Source organism: Oncorhynchus mykiss, chromosome 5, assembly GCF_057628025.1.
Source record: "Oncorhynchus mykiss isolate SJ-2025 chromosome 5, ASM5762802v1, whole genome shotgun sequence".
Taxonomy (NCBI): domain Eukaryota; kingdom Metazoa; phylum Chordata; class Actinopteri; order Salmoniformes; family Salmonidae; genus Oncorhynchus; species Oncorhynchus mykiss.
The window spans coordinates 10,516,829-10,540,000 of record NC_143026.1 but is presented as its reverse complement, the minus strand read 5'-3'; the positions used below and the strand labels follow the sequence as shown (position 1 = coordinate 10,540,000).

General features: G+C 45.3%; 1 protein-coding gene across 1 annotated transcript in view; it reads right to left on the bottom strand.

Moving 5' to 3' along the window:
- ankrd55 (ankyrin repeat domain 55) overlaps window positions 1-5,253 on the bottom strand; it is a 64,130-nt gene extending 58,877 nt beyond the window's left edge. The window contains exon 1 of the mRNA XM_090233684.1: window positions 5,138-5,253. The gene's annotated coding sequence lies outside the window, so the exon portion shown is untranslated. The remainder of the gene's footprint in view (window positions 1-5,137) is intronic.
- Between the last annotated feature and the right edge of the window lie 17,919 nt (window positions 5,254-23,172).

The window sequence follows — 23,172 nt, the reverse complement described above, 5'->3', positions numbered from 1 at the left end:
TTTCGTAAAAGTATTTGTTCCTACTGCTTTGCTTTATGTTTGCCTCAATGTCTAATATTATTATACTTGAGTATTGGGTTTTCCATTTTAAATACTTTACAGCATGCCGGCAAATACTGACGTGGTTCAAGATAAACATTTGTATAATTTCAATGTTTGCCCCACCTGGTGGTCATGAACAGTACAGCAGTTTGTTGTGCACTTAACAGGATTTGTACCAATGCGCTACTAAAAGTTGACAAGCTACCATGTTTTGACCTCAAAGAAAAATTGTCTTTAGACATTGACCTTTCAAGGTTCACCTTGAGAGAGGTTAAAGTTTTCGTAAAGATATACCGCCTAAAAATTGTTTGATGGTTTATCCAGGTGGCATTTTGACACTTCTTTTATAAGCCAATTGTTATATTCTGGTTTCTGTTACTGTGTGTTGCCTTGTGTTGCCAGCCTCTATCATTAGAAACACTCTGTTACTGTGTGTTGCCTTGTGTTCCCAGCCTCTATCATTAGAAACACTCTGTTACTGTGTGTTGCCTTGTGTTCCCAGCCTCTATCATTAGTAACACTCTGTTACTGTGTGTTGCCTTGTGTTCCCAGCCTCTATCATTAGAAACACTCTGTTACTGTGTGTTGCCTTGTGTTCCCAGCCTCTATCATTAGTAACACTCTGTTACTGTGTGTTGCCTTGTGTTCCCAGCCTCTATCATTAGAAACACTCTGTTACTGTGTGTTGCCTTGTGTTCCCAGCCTCTATCATTAGAAACACTCTGTTACTGTGTGTTGCCTTGTGTTCCCAGCCTCTATCATTAGTAACACTCTGTTACTGTGTGTTGCCTTGTGTTCCCAGCCTCTATCATTAGAAACACTCTGTTACTGTGTGTTGCCTTGTGTTCCCAGCCTCTATCATTAGAAACACTCTGTTACTGTGTGTTGCCTTGTGTTCCCAGCCTCTATCATTAGAAACACTCTGTTACTGTGTGTTGCCTTGTGTTCCCAACCTCTATCATTAGAAACACTCTGTTACTGTGTGTTGCCTTGTGTTCCCAGCCTCTATCATTAGAAACACTCTGTTACTGTGTGTTGCCTTGTGTTCCCAGCCTCTATCATTAGAAACACTGTTACTGTGTGTTGCCTTGTGTTTCCAGCCTCTATCATTAGAAACACTGTTACTGTGTGTTGCCTTGTGTTCCCAGCCTCTATCATTAGAAACACTGTTACTGTGTGTTGCCTTGTGTTTCCAGCCTCTATCATTAGAAACACTCTGTTACTGTGTGTTGCCTTGTGTTCACAGCCTCTATCATTAGAAACACTCTGTTACTGTGTGTTGCCTTGTGTTCCCAGCCTCTATCATTAGTAACACTCTGTTACTGTGTGTTGCCTTGTGTTCCCAGCCTCTATCATTAGTAACACTCTGTTACTGTGTGTTGCATTGTGTTCCCAGCCTCTATCATTAGAAACACTCTGTTACTGTGTGTTGCCTTGTGTTCCCAGCCTCTATCATTAGAAACACTCTGTTACTGTGTGTTGCCTTGTGTTCCCAGCCTCTATCATTAGAAACACTCTGTTACTGTGTGTTGCCTTGTGTTCCCAGCCTCTATCATTAGAAACACTGTTACTGTGTGTTGCCTTGTGTTCCCAGCCTCTATCATTAGAAACACTCTGTTACTGTGTGTTGCCTTGTGTTCCCAGCCTCTATCATTAGAAACACTCTGTTACTGTGTGTTGCCTTGTGTTCCCAGCCTCTATCATTAGAAACACTCTGTTACTGTGTGTTGCCTTGTGTTCCCAGCCTCTATCATTAGAAACACTCTGTTACTGTGTGTTGCCTTGTGTTCCCAGCCTCTATCATTAGAAAAGGCATTTTGATGTTGCAGATCAGCTTTAATTAAGACTCACTCTGGCTTCTCCTGACCTTTCACTCTGACCTCTCCTGACCTTTCACTCTGGCCTCTCCTGACCTTTCACTCTGACCTCTCCTGATCTTTCACTCTGGTCTCTCCTGACCTTTCACTCTGACCTCTCCTGACCTTTCACTCTGGCCTCTCTTGACCTTTCATTCTGGCCTCTCCTGACCTTTCACTCTGACCTCTCCTGACCTTTCACTCTGACCTCTCCTGACCTTTCACTCTGGCCTCTCTTGACCTTTCATTCTGGCCTCTCCTGACCTTTCACTCTGACCTCTCCTGACCTTTCACTCTGACCACTCCTGTCCTTTCACTCTGACCTCTCCTGACCTTTCACTCTGGCCTCTCCTGAGCTTTCACTCTGACCTCTCCTGACCTTTCACTCTGGCCTCTCCTGACCTTTCACTCTGACCTCTCCTGACCTTTCACTCTGACCTCTCCTGACCTTTCACTCTGGCCTCTCCTGAGCTTTCACTCTGGCCTCACCTGACCTTTCACTCTGGCCAGATCCCAAAAATATGAAACTTTTATTTTCTTATTTTTCTCTTGTTAATATGCAATGGTGGCTTGCTTCACAGCTGGACAAATAAAAACGCTTTGTGTTCGGTGGGAAGCCCGATTTTTTGCAGTTATTCATCAACATCCCATAAAACCAGGGCAGGTGTTGTGTTTCAGGCCGAGGGGTAACGACATGATTTTAATTTTCTTGTAATAGCAAAGTGGAAGCAAACATGTCAATCTTGCAAAAGCAATACCACTCCTGTGTCCCAAATGGCACCCTATTCCATAGTTGCACTACTTTTGATCAGGGCCCACAGGGCTCCCAGAGGTTTCTGGTCAAAAGTAGTGCACTACCTCCCATAGGGCTCTGGTCAAAAGTAGTGCACTACCTCCCATAGGGCTCTGGTCAAAAGTAGTGCACTACCTCCCATAGGGCTCTGGTCAAAAGTAGTGCACTATACAGGGAATAGGGTTCCACTTGGGACTCATTCCAAAGCGTATTATGGTCGGGCATTGGGCTGAATGAAAACAGAGACTGAATGAGGAGGTGATAACAGCTTTTTAACAGTCACTTGGACATACAGTAGCAATCACTGTTCATAGTTTTAATGAAAAATGAGGTCAAGTCTCTATGGGCTATAGTAGGGTAGTAGAGTAATCAGTCTGGGGAATGTACCGAAGAGCCTGGTTTCAAGGAGAAAAACAATAGCATACTACTGTACTAGTGTACTTGGTACAAAGTATCATTCCTGTCTGGCGGGTCGGAGATATCAGAGACCTTGGGAACGAGACACTGACCCTGAGCACAGTAGGAATCACAACGCTGTCAGTGCACGTGATTTTGGCGGACACACAAACATGTGGCGAGACTTCTTTTCAAGCCTAATATTTCTGATCTACACAGAGAGGTGTTTACCCTTCTATCTAAAATTTTACAGATCATAAAAATTCAAGCTCAAATATGGAGCAGCAAACGTATAGCTACTAGATATCACAGACTTCACTTTGAAGCATGACCACAGCTTGATATCTTGAGACATCCTGAGTACCACTGGGGGCGGGGCGGTTGCAGCCCTCGTGGCACAGTGGTGTCGGATCATTTCCTGTGGGACTGGGGCACTAGGCATCAGCCTGGCTCTGATTGGCCGATCTCTCCAGACAACTACCCGGGGCACATACTGAGGGCCAGATGGCACAACAACAGGGGAAAGGAGCGCAAACGTATCTCTTAACCCGCTACTGGAGCACTCTTACTGGAAAACAGCTTTCGCCCTCTCTATAGGAAAGGCTTCTGCTCATCCCATAACAGACATGGGTTGAAATAGTGAAACAGTCAAACAGTGAAATCTTTCAGATACTTTAAGGGTTTGACTTGAGCCACCCCGGAGGGCCTGTTGGGCGTGTTTACACTTTGGTTCCATTTGCACCAGGCAAAACCAGTCAAGCAGCTTAAGTATTTGGAAGATTTTAAAATGCTATTTGAACCCAGGTCTGTGGCATTATTATCTCAAAGCAGTGTGTATGTAAGCCTATTGTCTTGATGTATCTGGATACCCAGAGAGAGGAGAGTCACGCTGTCCAAAATACCTTTATTGAGCGATGGGCAAGTTGAATGATGCCTCACGTTGGAGGTGGCTCTTCAAAGTACCATTTGAACATTGTTTACAGGTGTTGGGGTAGAAGGAATGTGTCATATCGTGTTGGTGAGTCCACCATAGAGACAACAATGGCATGTTGTTTATGCTGAAGGGTAGGGAGGAGGATAACAAAAAGCACAGCCGTCTTTAGTGTTCTTTGTGAAAGAGTTCAGGATCAAAGGATTTGTGTATCCTTTTTCAGAAATAATATGTTACCATGGAAACCCCTTTTTTTTAATAGGCCAAAGCATCTACAGGGTATGGCTGGGTCTCACATTACCATGACAGCCACTTGAACTAGGTATGTGGTGGAATGTTTATGAATAATAAGCTACTTGGAGTAATGTCGGAATGTGACATTTTGGTTGTTGGTATCCTTTTGGGTTTACAGTAAGATTCTTCTATTGGTTTCTAAATCAACCCACAATTGTGCACCACAATACATGTTGGATGTGCTTTTAAGTTATGTACCAAGTTGGTCCCTCATGTCCTCTGGGACTGGTCTTTTAACTATCCCAAAGCCTGGTACCAAGAGGCATGGAGAGGTAGCCTTTAGTTACTATGCCTCCAGCCTCTGGAACAGCCTGCCAGAGAACCTGAGGGGGGCTGAAACTGTGGACATAAGAGATCTTAAAGAGACCTTAAAACAGACCTTCTTAGCTTTGCTTTGCCTTTTAGTTGTTCAGTTTGTGTCATTCTTTCATCTTATGTTTGTTTGTTGTGTAGTAAATATTTCACCTTTTATTTTCATAGTTTTTTTATTCGTTTTTTCCTGTGAAGCACATTGTGTTGCATTCCATGTCTGAAATGTGCTGAATAAATAAAGCATGATTTGATTTGATTAAACACATCCCGTGGTAAGTAAGTCATGAGAAATCCTTGAATTGTCTGGGTTTTTTTTGTCTGTGTTACAGTGCATTCGGAAAGTATTCAGATCGCTTGACTTTTTCCACATTTTGTTACGTTACAGACTTATTCTAAAATGGATTAAATAAATAAACATACTCATACATCTACACACAATACACCACAATGTCAAAGCGAAAACAGGTTTTTAGACATTTTTGCAAATGTATTACAAATAAAAAACATAAATACCTTATTTATATAAGCATTCAGATCCTTTGCTATGACACCCGAAATTGAGCTCAGGTGCATCCTGTTTCCATTGATCATCCTTGAGATGTTTCAACAACTTGATTGTAGTCCACCTGTGGTCAATTCAATTGATGAAACATGATTTGACAAGGCACACACATGTCTATATAAGGTCCCACAGTTGATAGTGCATGTCAAAAACCAAGCCATGAGGTCAAAGGATTTGACCGCAGAGCTCCGAGACACGATTGTGTCAAGGCACAGATCTGGGGAAAGCTACCAAAACATTTTTGCAGCATTGAAGGTCCCCAAGAATACAGTGGCCTCCATGATTCGTAAATGGAAGAGGTTTGGAAACACCAAGACCCATCCTAGAGTTGGCCGCCCGGCCAAACTGAGCAATGGGGGAGAAGGGCCTTGGTCAGGGAGGTGACCAAGAACCCGGTTGTCACTCTGACAGAGCTCTGGTCTGACGAAACCAAGATTGAACTCTTTGGCCTGAATGCCAAGTGTCACGTCTGGAGGAAAGCTGGCACCATCCCTACAGTGAAGCATGGTAGTGTCAGCATCATGCTGTGGGGATGTTTTTCAGTGGCAGGGACTGGAAGACAAGTCAGGTTTGAGGGAAAGATGAATGAAGTAAAGTACAGAGAGATCCTTGATGAAAACCGTCTCCAGAGTGCTCAGGACCTCAGACTGGGGCGAAGGTTCACCTACCAACAGGACAACGACCCAAGGCACACAGCCAAGACAACGCAGGGGTGGCTTCGGGACAAGTCTCTGAATGTCCTTGAGTGGCTCAGCCAGAGCCTGGACTTGGACCCAATCGAACATCTCTGGAGAGACCTGAAATAGCTGTGCAGGAAAGCTCCCCATCCAATTTGCCGAGAAGAATGGGAGAAACTCCCCAAATACAGGTGTGCCAAGCTTGTAGCATCATACCCTAGAAGACTTGAGGCTGTAATCGCTGCCAAAGGTTCCTCAACAAAGTACTGAGTAAAGGGTCTGAATACTGTAAATGTGATATTTCAGTTTTTTTATATAAATGTCAAACATTTATAAAAAAAACAGTTTTTGCTTTGTCATTATGGGGTACTGTGTGTAGATGAGGAGGGACAATTTAATAAATGTAATCAATTTAATCCATGCCTTGGTGCCATAATTATACTGTTAGCTATGCGTCTTGGGTGTAAAAAACAAGTACTATTTAATGCAATACTACAAACGTATGAACACATATTAGAGCTAAACATGAAACAAGACAACTGTTCATTAAGCCACACCCTGTAGCATAACATAAAACAAAAAACATATTTCTTATTGGAAGTTCAGATGGTAGTACCTCCCCGTTTCACTCTATTCTGGACCGTTTCGTCCACTTTGTGCCTAATAAAGGCAGGATGCTGGTTCAAGGCAGGGTGCTGGTTCAAGGCAGGGTGCTGGTTCAAGGCAGGATGCTGGTTCAAGGCAGGGTGCTGGTTCAAGGCAGGATGCTGGTTCAAGGCAAGGTGCTGGTTCAAGGCAGGATGCTGGTTCAAGGCAGGGTGCTGGTTCAACGCAGGGAGCTGGTTCGAGGCAGGGTGCTGGTTCAAGGCAGGGTGCTGGTTCAAGGCAGGGTGCTGGTTCAACGCAGGGAGCTGGTTCGAGGCAGGGTGCTGGTTCAAGGCAGGATGCTGGTTCAAGGCAGGGTGCTGGTTCAAGGCAGGGTGCTGGTTCAAGGCAGGGTGCTGGTTCAAGGCAGGGTGCTGGTTCAAGGCAGGCAGCTGGTTCAAGGCAGGGAGCTGGTTCAAGGCGGGGTGCTGGTTCAAGGCAGTGCTACTGTTCCTCCATGACCTTTATAATTACTAGACTGAGACTGAGAGAGAGAGAGAGAGAGCGGGGGAGGGATAAAGGGGGGAGGCAGAGAGAGAGAGTCACAACTCACAGCCACTCACCACCACACGAACTGCCAAGGCAGAACACACACAGATACTTGGCCACTACACAAAACAGCAACTGTGGAAGCTTCTGTGGTCTCAAGGGAACATGAAGTCCCAAATCAAAATTCACCATAGTCATGAGTCTTCCAACCATCTCCTACACTCAATGTTATGATCTCTTATGTCATTTTTTTTTCAGTATTTTCTTAAAACTGCATTGTTGGTTAAGGGCTTGTAAGTAAGTATTTCACTGTAAGGTGAACCTGTTGTATTCGGCACGTGACAAATAAAATGTGATTTGATTAGAATAGAATAGAATAATAGAATGCTCCAACACACACTATTGTTGGTTTGTGACAATGTTGTGAAGATCCGTTTGGAGCTAAATCTGTAGATACTGCACCTATAAAATGTGTTTTGCTTTCCCCACATTGTCAAAAATAAAGCAGCAGGCCAGTGGCCAAAATTTGTCACGGGCTGTCATATTGACGTTATATTCAGGTTAACAAAAGGTTTTCTGGAAGTTAAGACGAATTTACAACCCTCATGATACCAGGGAAAGACGTATTTAGGTTATTCATCTGGTCAGAACAACCAGATTACAACCAGTTGAAGAGGTCTTAAAAGAAAATCTAATGATGAACGACCTGAGCTGATCATAAAATATGTTATAATGACGTCTTTCCAACCGGTTTTGCCTGCTGGGATTTGATCAATAACTAACTAACTGATATACATTCTATTTGGTGCAGGATTTCCTAATAGAGAGGAAATGTGCATCGCTTCTGTCTGCCCCCTTTTTCCTGTGTCCAGGAAGAAATCAAAAGAGTGCGTGCGTCACTTATCCCCCCCACCCCCCCCACCCAGATGAAGCATTGAGGTCTGCTACCGGACATCTGGGAAGGCCACATGGTATGCTCAGACATCGCTGGGTTTCAAACATCCTCACTTGTGAAGACCTTTCTCCTCTCCTACGGAAAAGGACATCTACGACACAATCGCACCAATCGCAACATGCACTACTACTCACTTCCTGTTTTTTTTTTGGAGGGATTTATCTTTACTACTTGATGAACGTTTGAAGTGAAGTTCTGCTAGGCTAGTTGATAGAAATTGAACTAGTTTTCTCAGAGTGGAGTCAAGCCAAGCTGCGCTGGTTAAGATTTGCATGAGACATCGATTTGTCAGCCCTTTTATGCTGAGGGCTGTGCTCTTTTGCCACTTTGCCGAAATGAGAGACTTTTTTAGTGTACCTTCTGTAGAAATTCAGACGAAAACACCTGTGAGAGAGGCATATTTGAGAGAATATACATGAAATTCAACAGTATTTAATCTTCAAAACTGAGCATGAACCCGTTCCCCCACTCATCCCCTAAAAGGACTCTTTAAAGTCTAATCAATATTCCCCTAAAAGGTGATAGACAAGATCTTCTCATAAATCAAGTCTACACATCTAGTGAGGAATACACCATCTTTGTATTGCCTGGATCTGGAAAACAATTTCCTGATATTAGGCAAATCTATGATCTTCCCATCAATGCATTAGCCTGATCAGATCTGTTTGTGCTATCATGACTGTTTAGCGTGATAAGGAATTGACATGATATGACAAACATATCTGGGACCAGGCTAGTCATGCATGAGTGGACATTCAGAAACCCTGCCCAAAGCATGTCCGGGCAGATGACACCATAACTTGTTCAGCCACGTGTATTACCATTCTCCCCTTTCCTCTGTAATGATTATGTTTTTTGATATTCATATATAAAAAAAATTTATTGGGAAAAAGCATGAATATTTTTTATTTTTTTACATTGTTTATTCAGTTTTACACACAAATCACACACAATTAGACAACACAATATATATATATATATATATAAATTATATAATCAACAAAAAAACAAAAACAAATAAGACAAAGCTATAACGATACCATACTTTAGACAAGTTAAATACACACTGAGCAGAAGTATACTGTTCTGTTCCCCAGCAAGAACAGAAAGGGGAACTAACAAAGAGTCACCGACCAACAACCAAAGTGAAACAGGTGTGGTTTTAGGAGAGGTTCTGAAAGACACTCGTGGGGGTGTCCACTGAAAGTTGCCTAGCAACAGCAACTGGGACCTTAAAGACACCCACCATGAGCGCCCACTAAATTTACCCAAGAAGAGGCAAACAAAATAAAAACCCACACCAAACTTAAAGACAGGAAGCAAACAGACATGGTGGAGCAAAACAAAAACAGGGAAGATCAGACAAAGGAATGTTTTTCTAGAAATCAAGTAGGGAGAGCCAACTAAAGGTGTTGACTCTCCACATCTCTCAAGACAACTGGAGAACTCGGCCAGCCATTCTTAAATAGCATCTGGGCCAGTGTAACAGTATAATTTTAGACCGTCCCCTCGCCCATACCCGGGCGCGAACTAGGGACCTTCTGCACACATCAACAGTCACCCTCGAAGCATCGTTACCCATCGCTCCACAAAAGCCGCGGCCCTTGCAGAGCAAGGGGAACTACTACTTCAAGGTCTCAGAGCAAGTGACGTCACTGATTGAAACGCTATTTAGCGCCCACGCTAGCCGTTTCACATCCGTTACACTCACCCCCCTTTTGACCTTCCTCCTTTTTCCGCAGCAACCAGTAATCCGGGTCAACAGCATCAATGTAACAGTATAATTTTAAACCGTCCCCTCGCCCATACCCGGGTGCGAACTAGGGACCTTCTGCACACATCAACAGTCACCCTCGAAGCATCGTTACCCATCGCGCCACAAAAGCCGCGGCCCTTGCAGAGCAAGGGGAACTACTACTTCAAGGTCTCAGAGCAAGTGACGTCACTGATTGAAACGCTATTTAGCGCCCACGCTAACTAAGCTAGCCGTTTCACATCCGTTACACCAGCACAGGTGAAACACCTTCCCACTAACAACATGGCAACCAGCACTGGGGTAACACATATTGACTAACGAGGTGACACCAATCGGTGCGCCCCATATATACGTGCTAACATCCAACCTCAAAATATAAATGGAAAAACCAAAGCCTGTAACAGCACAAGGAATATTATAACATTCTAAAATGTTTTTAAACACATTTCTATTTCTTGAAAGGAAAATAAATGTATTCTATTTATAGGGTGATCCTCATAGGAATATACCCACACTACCAAAACAACCCATCACTAAGGGTTGTCTACGGACACTGTACAATATGTCTTTGTCCACTGTATGTGTCTTTGAGATGACCCCTGACAACATCAACCCGGACCCCAGGGTTGGATGTTTGCACCTCAGCCACTCATGTGGCACAGTGGAGTGGTAGGGTGCCTCTTTTGAACCTCTGAAGAATAGATGGGCTTGATAGATGGTCTCATAAAGCTTGGATCCCCTGGGAACCAACAGATTGTTAAAAAAAAGGAGGGAAAAACCTACTCCGACCAGAGGAGAGAGTGAGAGAATCAGAGAGAGACAGAGAAACAGACAGAGATAGAAAGGGAGAAAAAGAGCGAGAGTGAGAGAGTGACAGAATTAGAGAGAGAGAGACAGAGAGAGCGAGACAGAGAGAGAGAGAGAGAGAGAGAGACAGCGAGAGAGGGACAGAGAGACAGAGAGAGAGAGACAGAGAGAGAGACACAGAGAGACAGTGAGAGAGTGACAGAATTAGAGAGAGAGAGACAGAGAGAGCGAGACAGAGAGAGAGAGAGAGAGAGAGAGACAGCGAGAGAGGGACAGAGAGACAGAGAGAGAGAGACAGAGAGAGAGAGACAGAGAGAGTGACACAGAGAGACAGTGAGAGAGTGACAGAATTAGAGAGAGAGAGACAGAGAGAGCGAGACAGAGACAGAGAGAGAGAGACAGCGAGAGAGGGACAGAGAGACAGAGAGACAGAGAGAGAGAGAGACAGAGAGAGAGACACAGAGAGACAGTGAGAGAGTGACAGAATTAGAGAGAGAGAGACAGAGAGAGCGAGACAGAGACAGAGAGAGAGAGACAGCGAGAGAGGGACAGAGAGACAGAGAGAGAGAGAGAGACAGAGAGCAAAGTTCCTTCCTTATATGTACCAGAGTTGCATGAAGGCATGCTTGTGATGTAAGCTCCAACATGTTGCTGTGGCTAGACACTGGATTCTTAGTTTTCTTTGGAAATGTTGAGATTCCACAAAATAGGCCAAGTAGAGTGGCACACTCTGTTAAAGTCTTGCAGTCTACTGAGAAAAAACATTAGCCTTGTTTAATATAGCCACTACTAAGGAAACATGAGAGCACGTATGCACCCCAAATGGCACCCTATTCCCTAAATAGTACACTACTTTCAACTGGGGCCCTCTGGTCAAAAGTAGTGCACTATATAGGGAATAGGGTGCCATTTGGGATGCACCTAAATATCTGCCTATCTGTTATCTCTCTTTTTGGACTAGAATGACTTCCTGGATTCCCAGGACTTTGGTGCTGTGAACATTCTCAAACTCAAACTTTCCTACTTAGTCCAGGGAGAGACAGAAATGTTCCTTCCTTCATTGGGTAAATGACAGGAAATATTGCAGGATGGGTAGTTTCTGCTACGTGAGGTTATAGCTGTTTCAGTCTATGAAGGAAACAATGTTTTGAAGCCATTCTTATTGGGAGGAATCATTTTGGCAAACCGTTAGATTAGACATAGAATGAACTGCTTCTTTTAACCTCAATGTAATTATGACCGTGCAACTGTAATAGACGCCACGCTGCTTGCTTAACGTGTACCGCAGCCTACTGTGACCATGCAGCCTACTGTGACCATGCAGCCTACTGTGGCCATGCAGCCTACTGTGGCCATGCAGCCTACTGTGACCATGCAGCCTACTGTGACCATGCAGCCTACTGTGACCATGCAGCCTACTGTGACTATGCAACCTACTGTGGCCATGCAGCCTACTGTGACCATGCAGCCTACTGTGACTATGCAGCCTACTGTGGCCATGCAGCCTACTGTGGCCATGCAGCCTACTGTGACCATGCAACCTACTGTGGCCATGCAGCCTACTGTGACCATGCAGCCTACTGTGACTATGCAACCTACTGTGACCATGCAGCCTACTGTGACTATGCAGCCTACTGTGGCCATGCAGCCTACTGTGACCATGCAGCCTACTGTGAATATGCAACCTACTGTGGCCATGCAGCCTACTGTGACCATGCAGCCTACTGTGACTATGCAGCCTACTGTGGCCATGCAGCCTACTGTGGCCATGCAGCCTACTGTGACCATGCAACCTACTGTGACCATGCAGCCTACTGTGGCCATGCAGCCTACTGTAACCATGCAGCCTACTGTGACCATGCAGCCTACTGTGACCATGCAACCTACTGTAACCATGCAGCCTACTGTGCCCATGCAGCCTACTGTGACCATGCAGCCTACTGTGACCATGCAGCCTACTGTGACCATGCAGCCTACTGTGACCATGCAGCCTACTGTGGCCATTCAGCCTACTGTGACCATGCAACCTACTGTGACCATGCAGACTACTGTGACCATGCAGCCTACTGTGGCCATGCAACCTACTGTGACCATTCAACCTACTGTGACCATGCAGCCTACTGTGACCATGCAGCCTACTGTGACCATGCAGCCTACTGTGACCATGCAGCCTACTGTGACCATGCAGCCTACTGTGACCATGCAGCCTACTGTGACTATGCAACCTACTGTGACCATGCAGCCTACTGTGACCATGCAGCCTACTGTGACTATGCAACCTACTGTGAACATGCAGCCTACTGTGACCATGCAGCCTACTGTGACTATGCAACCTACTGTGACCATGCAGCCTACTGTGACCATGCAGCCTACTGTGACTATGCAACCTACTGTGACCATGCAGCCTACTGTGACCATGCAAACTACTGTGACAATGCAGCCTACTGTGACCATGCAACCTACTGTGACAATGCAGCCTACTGTGACTATGCAACCTACTGTGACCATGCAGCCTACTGTGACTATGCAACCTACTGTGACCATGCAGCCTACTGTGACTATGCAACCTACTGTGACCATGCAGCCTACTGTGACCATGCAACCTACTGTGACCATGCAACCTACTGTGACCATGCAGCCTACTGTGACCATGCAACCTACTGTGACTATGCAACCTACTGTGACCATGCAACCTACTGTGACCATGCAGCCTACTGTGACCATGCAACCTACTGTGACCATGCAACCTACCGTGACCATGCAGCCTACTGTGACCATGCAACCTACTGTAACCATGCAGCCTACTGTGACCATGCAGCCTACTGTGACCATGCAGCCTACTGTAACCATGCAGCCTACTGTGGCCATGCAGCCTACTGTGACCATGCAACCTACTGTGACCATGCAGCCTACTGTGACCATGCAGCCTACTGTAACCATGCAGCCTACTATGACCAAGCAGCCTACTGTGAACATGCAACCTACTGTGACCTTGCAGCCTACTGTGACTATGCAACCTACTGTGACCATGCAGCCTACTGTGACCATGCAACCTACTGTGACCATGCAACCTACCGTGACCATGCAACCTACTGTGACCATGCAGCCTACTGTGGCCATGCAGCCTACTGTGACCATGCAACCTACTGTGACCATGCAGCCTACTGTGACCATGCAGCCTACTATGACCATGCAGCCTATTGTGACCATGCAACCTACTGTGGCCATGCAGCCTACTGTGACCATGCAACCTACTGTGACCTTGCAGCCTACTGTGACCATGCAGCCTACTATGACCATGCAGCCTATTGTGACCATGCAACCTACTGTGACCATGCAACCTACTGTGACCATGCAGCCTACTGTGACCATGCAACCTACTGTGACCATGCAGCCTACTGTGACCATGCAGCCTACTATGACCATGCAGCCTATTGTGACCATGCAACCTACTGTGACCATGCAACCTACTGTGACCATGCAGCCTACTGTGACCATGCATCCTACTGTGATCATGCAGCCTACTGTGACCATGCAGCCTACTGTGACCATGCAACCTACTGTAACCATGCAGCCTACTGTAACCATGCAGCCTACTGTGACCATGCAGCCTACTGTGACCATGCAGCCTACTGTGACCATGCAGCCTACTGTGACTATGCAGCCTACTGTGACCATGCAGCCTACTGTGACTATGCAACCTACTGTGACAATGCAGACTACTGTGACTATGCAACCTACTGTGACCATGCAGCCTACTTTGACCATGCAACCTACTGTAACCATGCAGCCTACTGTAACCATGCAGCCTACTGTGACCATGCAGCCTACTGTGACCATGCAGCCTACTGTGACCATGCAGCCTACTGTGACTATGCAGCCTACTGTGACCATGCAGCCTACTGTGACTATGCAACCTACTTTGACAATGCAGACTACTGTGACTATGCAACCTACTGTGACCATGCAGCCTACTTTGACTATGCAACCTACTGTGACCATGCAGCCTACTGTGACTATGCAACCTACTGTGACCATGCAGCCTACTGTGACCATGCAGCCTACTGTGACTCTGCAACCTACTGTGACCATGCAACCTACTGTGACCATGCAACCTACTGTGACCATTCAACCTACTGTGACCATGCAGCCTACCGTGACCATGCAACCTACCGTGGCCATGCAACCTACCGTGACCATGCAGTCTACCGTGACCATGCAGCCTACTGTGACCATGCAGCCTACTGTGACCATGCAGCCTACTGTGACCATGCAACCTACCGTGACCATGCAGCCTACCGTGACCATGCAGCCTACTGTGACCATGCAGCCTACTGTGACCATGCAACCTACCGTGACCATGCAGCCTACCGTGACCATGCAACCTACTGTGACCATTCAACCTACTGTGACCATGCAACCTACCGTGACCATGCAGCCTACCGTGACCATGCAGCCTACTGTGACCATGCAGCCTACTGTGGCCATTCAGCCTACTGTGACCATGCAACCTACTGTGACCATGCAGACTACTGTGACCATGCAGCCTACTGTAACCATGCAGCCTACTGTGACCAAGCAGCCTACTGTGACCATGCAACCTACTGTGATCTTGCAGCCTACTGTGACCATGCAGCCTACTGTGACCATGCAACCTACTGTGACTATGCAACCTACTGTGACCATGCAGCCTACTGTGACCATGCAGCCTACTGTGACTATGCAACCTACTGTGACCATGCAACCTACTGTGACCATGCAACCTACTGTGACCATGCAACCTACTGTGACCATGCAGCCTACCGTGACCATGCAACCTACCGTGGCCATGCAACCTACCGTGACCATGCAGTCTACTGTGACCATGCAACCTACCGTGACCATGCAGACTACCGTGACCATGCAGCCTACTGTGACCATGCAATCTACTGTGACCATGCAACCTACTGTGACCGTGCAGCCTACTGTGAACATGCAACCTACTGTGACCATGCAGCCTACTGTGACCATGCAGCCTACTGTGACCATGCAGCCTACCGTGACCATGCAGCCTACTGTGGCCATGCAGCCTACTGTGGCCATGCAGCCTACTGTGACCATGCAACCTACTGTGACCATGCAGCCTACTGTGACCATGCAGCCTACTGTAACCATGCAGCCTACTGTGACCATGCAGCCTACTCTGACCATGCAGCCTACTGTGACCATGCAGCCTACTGTGACCATGCAGCCTACTGTGACCATGCAACCTACTGTGACCATGCAGACTACTGTGACCATGCAGCCTACTGTAACCATGCAGCCTACTGTGACCAAGCAGCCTACTGTGACCATGCAACCTACTGTGACCTTGCAGCCTACTGTGACCATGCAGCCTACTGTGACCATGCAACCTACTGTGACTATGCAACCTACTGTGACCATGCAGCCTACTGTGACCATGCAGCCTACTGTGACTATGCAACCTACTGTGACCATGCAACCTACTGTGACCATGCAACCTACTGTGACCATGCAACCTACTGTGACCATGCAGCCTACCGTGACCATGCAACCTACCGTGGCCATGCAACCTACCGTGACCATGCAGTCTACTGTGACCATGCAACCTACCGTGACCATGCAGACTACCGTGACCATGCAGCCTACTGTGACCATGCAATCTACTGTGACCATGCAACCTACTGTGACCATGCAGCCTACTGTGACCGTGCAGCCTACTGTGAACATGCAACCTACTGTGACCATGCAGCCTACTGTGACCATGCAGCCTACTGTGACCATGCAGCCTACCGTGACCATGCAGCCTACTGTGGCCATGCAGCCTACTGTGACCATGCAACCTACTGTGACCATGCAGCCTACTGTGACCATGCAGCCTACTGTAACCATGCAGCCTACTGTGACCATGCAGCCTACTCTGACCATGCAGCCTACTGTGACCATGCAGCCTACTGTGACCATGCAGCCTACTGTGACCATGCAACCTACTGTGACCATGCAGACTACTGTGACCATGCAGCCTACTGTAACCATGCAGCCTACTGTGACCAAGCAGCCTACAAGGGGTAGAAGGTAGTTTGAGGTAATTGAGGTAATATGTACATGTAGGTAGGGGTAGAAGTGACTAGACAATCAGGATAGATAATAAACAGAGTAGCAGCAGCGTATGTGAAGAGCGTGAAAGAGTGGTAGTTTTATGACCAGTATCTCTAATTTGGCTATTGTTGGAGGATCAAGCAAGGCATTTACTGTTACATTTCATGGTGGTCCGCACTGTGGGTTACAGAACTCTCTGGATTAGAGAACTCTGTGGATTAGAGAGCTCTGTGGATTAGAGAACTCTTTGGGTTACAGAACTCTTTGGGTTACAGAACTCTGTGGGTTACAGAACTCTGTGGTTTACAGAACTCTGTGGGTTACAGAACTCTGTGGGTTACAGGACTCTGTGGGTTACAGGACTCTGTGTGTTACAGGACTCTGTGGGTTACATAACTCTGTGGGTTACTGAACTCTGTGGGTTACAGAACTATGTGGATTACAGAACTCAAGGAAAAGGCAAATCTTTAGTGGCATTAGATGCACAGGTACAAACTCCACCACAGTGCAAACAAGTGATGATGTCATACAAAAAATGCCAACTAGACCTTATTATACCTCTGGAAAAATCCTTATTTTGCATCTCCAATGGCACCCTATTCCCTACATAGGGCATGGGTCCTGGTCAAAAGCAGTGCACTGCATAGGGAATAGGGTGCCATTTGGGACACAAATTAAGCTGTTGTTGGGGAGAAAACATAGCAGTTGAAGATTAGTTTGTCAGACTAATCGCCATGCAGAGCTCTCAGAGCCAGCCAAAACAACATGGTGTCTGTCTGAGGGGATGGAGTCTGAATCTGCATCCCAAATGGCACCCTATTCCCTATGCAGTGCACTATTCCCTCATTAGTGGTCAAAAGTAGCGCACTATATAGCGAATAGGATGCCATTTGGGACGTATCCTGAGGATGGCGCAGGACTTGACTGACTGCTGGGTTTAAATCCTATTAATTGTTCTGCTGGGAATAAGGACATTAGCTTTTAGTCCATTGGCTGACAAAACTCACATAGTCATGTGGTTGAGAAACGTCTTTTTGCAGAATAAGCACAACCTAATTCTGTAATTAGTCTGTTGCTATCCCAGTCATTTTATTTCCATCAGTGCATGGCGGCTGGAGGTTTTAGTCACCTTTCAGACAGGATCTGGAATATTCATTTCATTTGGTTTTTAATAGAGAGCTGTGTTATACATTCTGTAACATTTGAAGGGACTTCATTTCAACTTTACTTGAAGTTGGACTCCACAGGACATTCATAACCCATAGGTTCTGCATTCATAATCAGTAGTACAATTTATGTCAATGATCGCAAGTTATTTTGGAAACACATTCTATGAAGGGAGTATATATGACACCTTCACACATGTTGTGTCAGCCTTTATAACATATATATGTAACATCCATGTCATATATGACAGAAATGTAGAACCAGTGTGTCAGATTATTCATCATTTTCTTTCAAATTAAAGTCCCCCATTAAGCGCTGAAAAAAACCCAGATGATCACTAGCAACCTCTAAGACAAAGGTCAGTTCCTGTTAGATATTTCTATGGTCTGGGGCTAAATCTGTTTCTATCTGCATGCTACCTCCCTTAGACATTCGCTACATTCATGTCTGCCTGGTGAATACATTAAGGCTGACACAACATTGTTATGAACTCTTTATGTCAGATGTTATGAATGTGTTATGTATAGCCATTTCAAACGTTTCCTTAACAGCTTCTACCCCCCCAAGCCATAAGACTGCTGAACGATTAATCCATTGGCCCACTGGACTTTTCATTTACCCCCCCCCCAACACCCCCTCTTGTTTTTACACTGCTTCTACTTGCTGCTTATTATCTATGCATAGTCACTTTACCCCTACCTACATGTACAAATGACCTCAACTAACTTGAGGGGGGGGCAGGCCAGATTAGGAGTGTTTTGAGGAGTGAAGGGACCATGCTGTACTAGGCACCGGACTGCACCAAAAACCCCAGGTGGGAGGAGACACAAGCCAGTCTCTCTGACATTAGCCTCCCCTCACCTCCCCTCCCCTGCAGGATGCAGCCGGCCTCTCCCTCTTAGCAATTCAGCACTTTCCTCTTTCTACCCTCCTTCCAACCTGGACTCAGGGGTAGACATAACAAATTAAGTGTTAAACCAAGTCACTCCATTTAGTATGATATGTTACGTTTCGTATGTTATGTATTAATTTGAGGATGTCCATCATCCATTACATATGTTACGGATTGCAATTCGTACAATATATTATGAATTTGCAAAACGTATGAAATGTTACGAATTCAAATGTGTTGTTGCTAACGTTAGCTACGTGGCTAACGTTAGCTAAGCTAGGGGTTAGGGGTTAAGGTTTGGGTTAATGTAAGGGTTAGGTGTTAGGATGAAATGGTTAAGGTTAAGGTTAGGGGAAGGGTTAGCTAACATGCTAAGTAGTTGCAAAGTAGCTAAAAAAGTAGTAAGTAGTTGCAAAGTAGCTAAAAAGTAGTAAGTAGTTGCAAAGTTAAGTTGCTAGATTGGGTTGCTAGACAAAACATTCTTGTTATACACACACCCATCCAACCCGACCAACCACCCTACTTTCATTTTTCCCTTAATCAACCTTCTGTCATATGTAACCATACCAAACATAACATATCATAACAATTTGAGTGTCCTGGATTTACATTTACTATGTTATGTCTAGTCTGTGAGACCAGGCTGCTCCTTCACTTCTCTGGGAACAATACTCCCTGTTTACCACATACAGAAGAAGCTACATTAGAATAATACGATCTGTTTACCACATAGAGTACATTTGAATAATGCTCTAGTATACCTCAATGTAGTTGTAAATGAGAACTTGTTCTCAACTAGCCTACCTGGTTAAATAAAGGTGAAATAAAATAAGTAGCTAAATTAGGACTGTAAATTTAAAACATTACTAGAAATGTACAATGATAATGTCATTGCAGCTCAAAGTGCTTTAACAAAAAGAAAACTGGAAAATGTAATAATCTAAACTGTTCAATAGACTTTATGGGTTGTAAAATTTTAAAAAAATAAGCTTATTTGTCTTGTTAAATACCAGGTAAATAGCATCTGAAATATGGTTGTGAAGTAAAACTTCTGGAACGGATCTAAGTTTCCTAGGCCCAGTACAGTGTGTAACCTCTGAGGAACAGAGAGGAGGTAGTGTAGTCTACCGCTGAACCTCTGAGGAACAGAGAGGAGGTAGTGTAGTCTACCGCTGAACCTCTGAGAAACAGAGAGGAGGTAGTGTAGTCTACCACTGAACCTCTGAGGACAGAGAGGAGGTAGTGTAGTTTACCACTGAACCTCTGAGGAACAGAGAGGAGGTAGTGTGATTTACCACTGAATCTCTGAGGAACAGAGAGGAGGTAGTGTAGTCTACCACTGAACCTCTGAGAAACAGAGAGGAGGTAGTGTAGTCTACCGCTGAACCTCTGAGGAACAGAGAGGAGGTAGTGTAGTCTACCGCTGAACCTCTGAGGAACAGAGAGGAGGTAGTGTAGTTTACCACTGAACCTCTGAGGAACAGAGAGGAGGTAGTGTAGTCTACCGCTGAACCTCTGAGGAACAGAAAGGAGGTAGTGTAGTTTACCACTGAACCTCTGAGAAACAGAGAGGAGGTAGTGTAGTCTACCGCTGAACCTCTGAGGAACAGAGAGGAGGTAGTGTAGTCTACCGCTGAACCTCTGAGGAACAGAGAGGAGGTAGTGTAGTTTACCACTGAACCTCTGAGGAACAGAAAGGAGGTAGTGTAGTTTACCACTGAACCTCTGAGGAACAGAGAGGAGGTAGTGTGATTTACCACTGAACCTCTGAGAAACAGAGAGGAGGTAGTGTAGTATACCGCTGAACCTCTGAGGAACAGAGAGGAGGTAGTGTAGTCTACCACTGAACCTCTGAGGAACAGAGAGGAGGTAGTGTAGTTTACCACTGAACCTCTGAGGAACAGCGAGGAGGTAGTGTGGGTTACCACTGAACCTCTGAGGAACAGAGAGGAGGTAGTGTAGTCTACCGCTGAACCTCCGAGGAACAGAGTTTTGAGAATGACACAAATATTAATTTCCACAAAGTTTGCTGCTTCAGTGTCTTTAGATGTTTTTGTCAGATGTTACTATGGAATACTGAAGTATAATTACAAGCATTTCATAAGTGTCAAAGGCTTTTATTGACAATTACATGAAGTTGATACAAAGAGTCAATATTTGCAGTGTTGACCCTTCTTTTTCAGGACCTCTGCAATCCGCCCTGGCATGCTGTCAATTAACTTCTGGGTCACATCCTGACTGATGGCAGCCCATTCTTGCATAATCAATGCTTGGACTTTGTCAGAATTTGTGGGGTTTTGTTTGTCCACCCGCCTCTTGAGGATTGACCACAAGTTCTCTATGGGATTAAGGTCTGGGGAGTTTCCTGGCCATGGACCCAAAATATTGATGTTTTTTTCCCCGAGCCACTTAGTTATCACTTTTACCTTATGGCAAGGTGCTTCATCATGCTGGAAAAAGGCATTGTTCATCACCAAACTGTTCCTGGATGGTTGGGAGAAGTTGCTCTCGGAGGATGTGTTGGTACCATTCTTTATTCATGGCTGTGTGCTTAGGCAAAGTTGTGAGTGAGCCTCAGGATGCTCAGGATGATGTGAATGGTCTCAGGATGCTTTACTGTTGGCATGACACAGGACTGATGGTAGTGTTCACCTTGTCTTCTCCGGACAAGCTTTTATCCAGAGAAGATAAAATCAAATGGTTGATTTAGGTGCAATCTTACTGGCAGCAATATCCTTGCCTGTGAAGCCCTTTTTGTGCAAAGCAATGATGACAGCACGTGTTTCCTTGCAGGTAACCATGGTTGACAGAGGAAGAAGGAAGAAAAATGATTCCAAGCACCACCCTCCTTTTGAAGCTTCCAGTCTGTTATTCGAACTCAATCAGCATGACAGACTGAACTCCAGCCTTGTCCTCGTCAACACTCACACCTGTATTTACTAGAGAATCACTGATATGATGGTCAGCTGGTCCTTTTGTGGCAGGGCTGAAATGCAGTGGACATATTTTTTGGGGATTCAGTTCATATGCAAATTGCCATCATACAAACTGAGGCAGCAGACTTAGTGAAAATGAATACTTGTGTCATTCTCAAAACTTTTGGCCACGACTGTAGTGTAGTCTACCACTGAACCTAAACATTATTAATGTACCAACCCAGTAATATTCTACATAAACAGGTTCTAACCAAGTGAGTCTGTAACGATTGTATCCGACCTTTGTCAAATCAAAATCAAATCAAGCTTTATTTATTCAGCACATTTCAGACACGGAATGCAACACAATGTGCTTCACAGGAAAAAAACAAATACAAAACTGTGAAAATAAAAGGTGAAATATTTACTACACAAAAAACATAAGATAAATGACAAAATGCACTAACCTGAATAGAAACCCAATGATTACACCACTAATTGGATAGTGTTCTCCTCCAAGCATTATTCTTGGCCAGAAATCAAGGAGGCGGATCGTTTTTCATCTTGTTTTTGGCTCCCCGTTCACTTATCCTGATGAAGGAGAGCAGCTGTATCTAGGAGCAGCTGTACCCACCCCCCTGCCCATGACCCTCTTGTCGAGACGGGGATTGGAGTGTAGTACAGTAACGCTCTCTCTTTCACAACTCTCCTTCTCTAGTCTTTCATCGTGGGTCTGGTTCAAAAACCCACAGAGCCCCAATAATATATATCCACTACTCACTGTGAAATTAAAAGCACTGGGATTTGTCTTTGGGGAGTTAATGTACACAACGTTGCCGTGGTGATAGCCAGTTCTGCGTTCAGGCTTTTAGTGTTTACATTTGGGGATGATGATGTTGGTCTGGTGGGGCCAGGGTGTTTACCCCCTCAGTTTTGTGGCTATAGGGCCTAATGCATAGTGCTTGATGGAGTAGTGGACCACACAAGCTCAGCAGTTGAAGAGTTAAATGTTAAAGGGGACAACTTGTGGTTGCACTGCACAGAGACTTTAACACGAAGTGTTAACACGCTCACAAACGTGTTACAATTCTCACCTCACAAAGGGTGCGACAGCACAAATTCTTTGTGTTAAGTGAGAAGCACTTGTATCTTAAGAGGGAAGATTAATATTCATCTCGTGTGCCGTGTTGATTGCACCATGACTCACCTTTATTTTGAAATGCATTCCATTGGAGCCTCCGTTTGACGGTTAGGTGTGTTGGAAAAATGGCAGACAAGCCAAAGCTTGTGTGGGTTACACAAGGACGGCAAAGAAGCTGAAATGAGTGGCATTGTACCTGCCCTTACTGGCAGCCAGGAACAGTGAGAGGCTTATATCGAGGAACCAAACACACATATCCCATTTACTGAATTTGCACATGAGTTCTCAGTATGTGAAAAGTAGAACCAATTCCTGACAAGTACACTGTTTAGGATATCAATGACATGCATCGGTATGCTCTTCCTTGGAAAGACATTGACATGTCTTGACATGTCTCGACAAAATCCTCTTTCAAAATCAACAGCTCTGTAGTTTTTCATGAT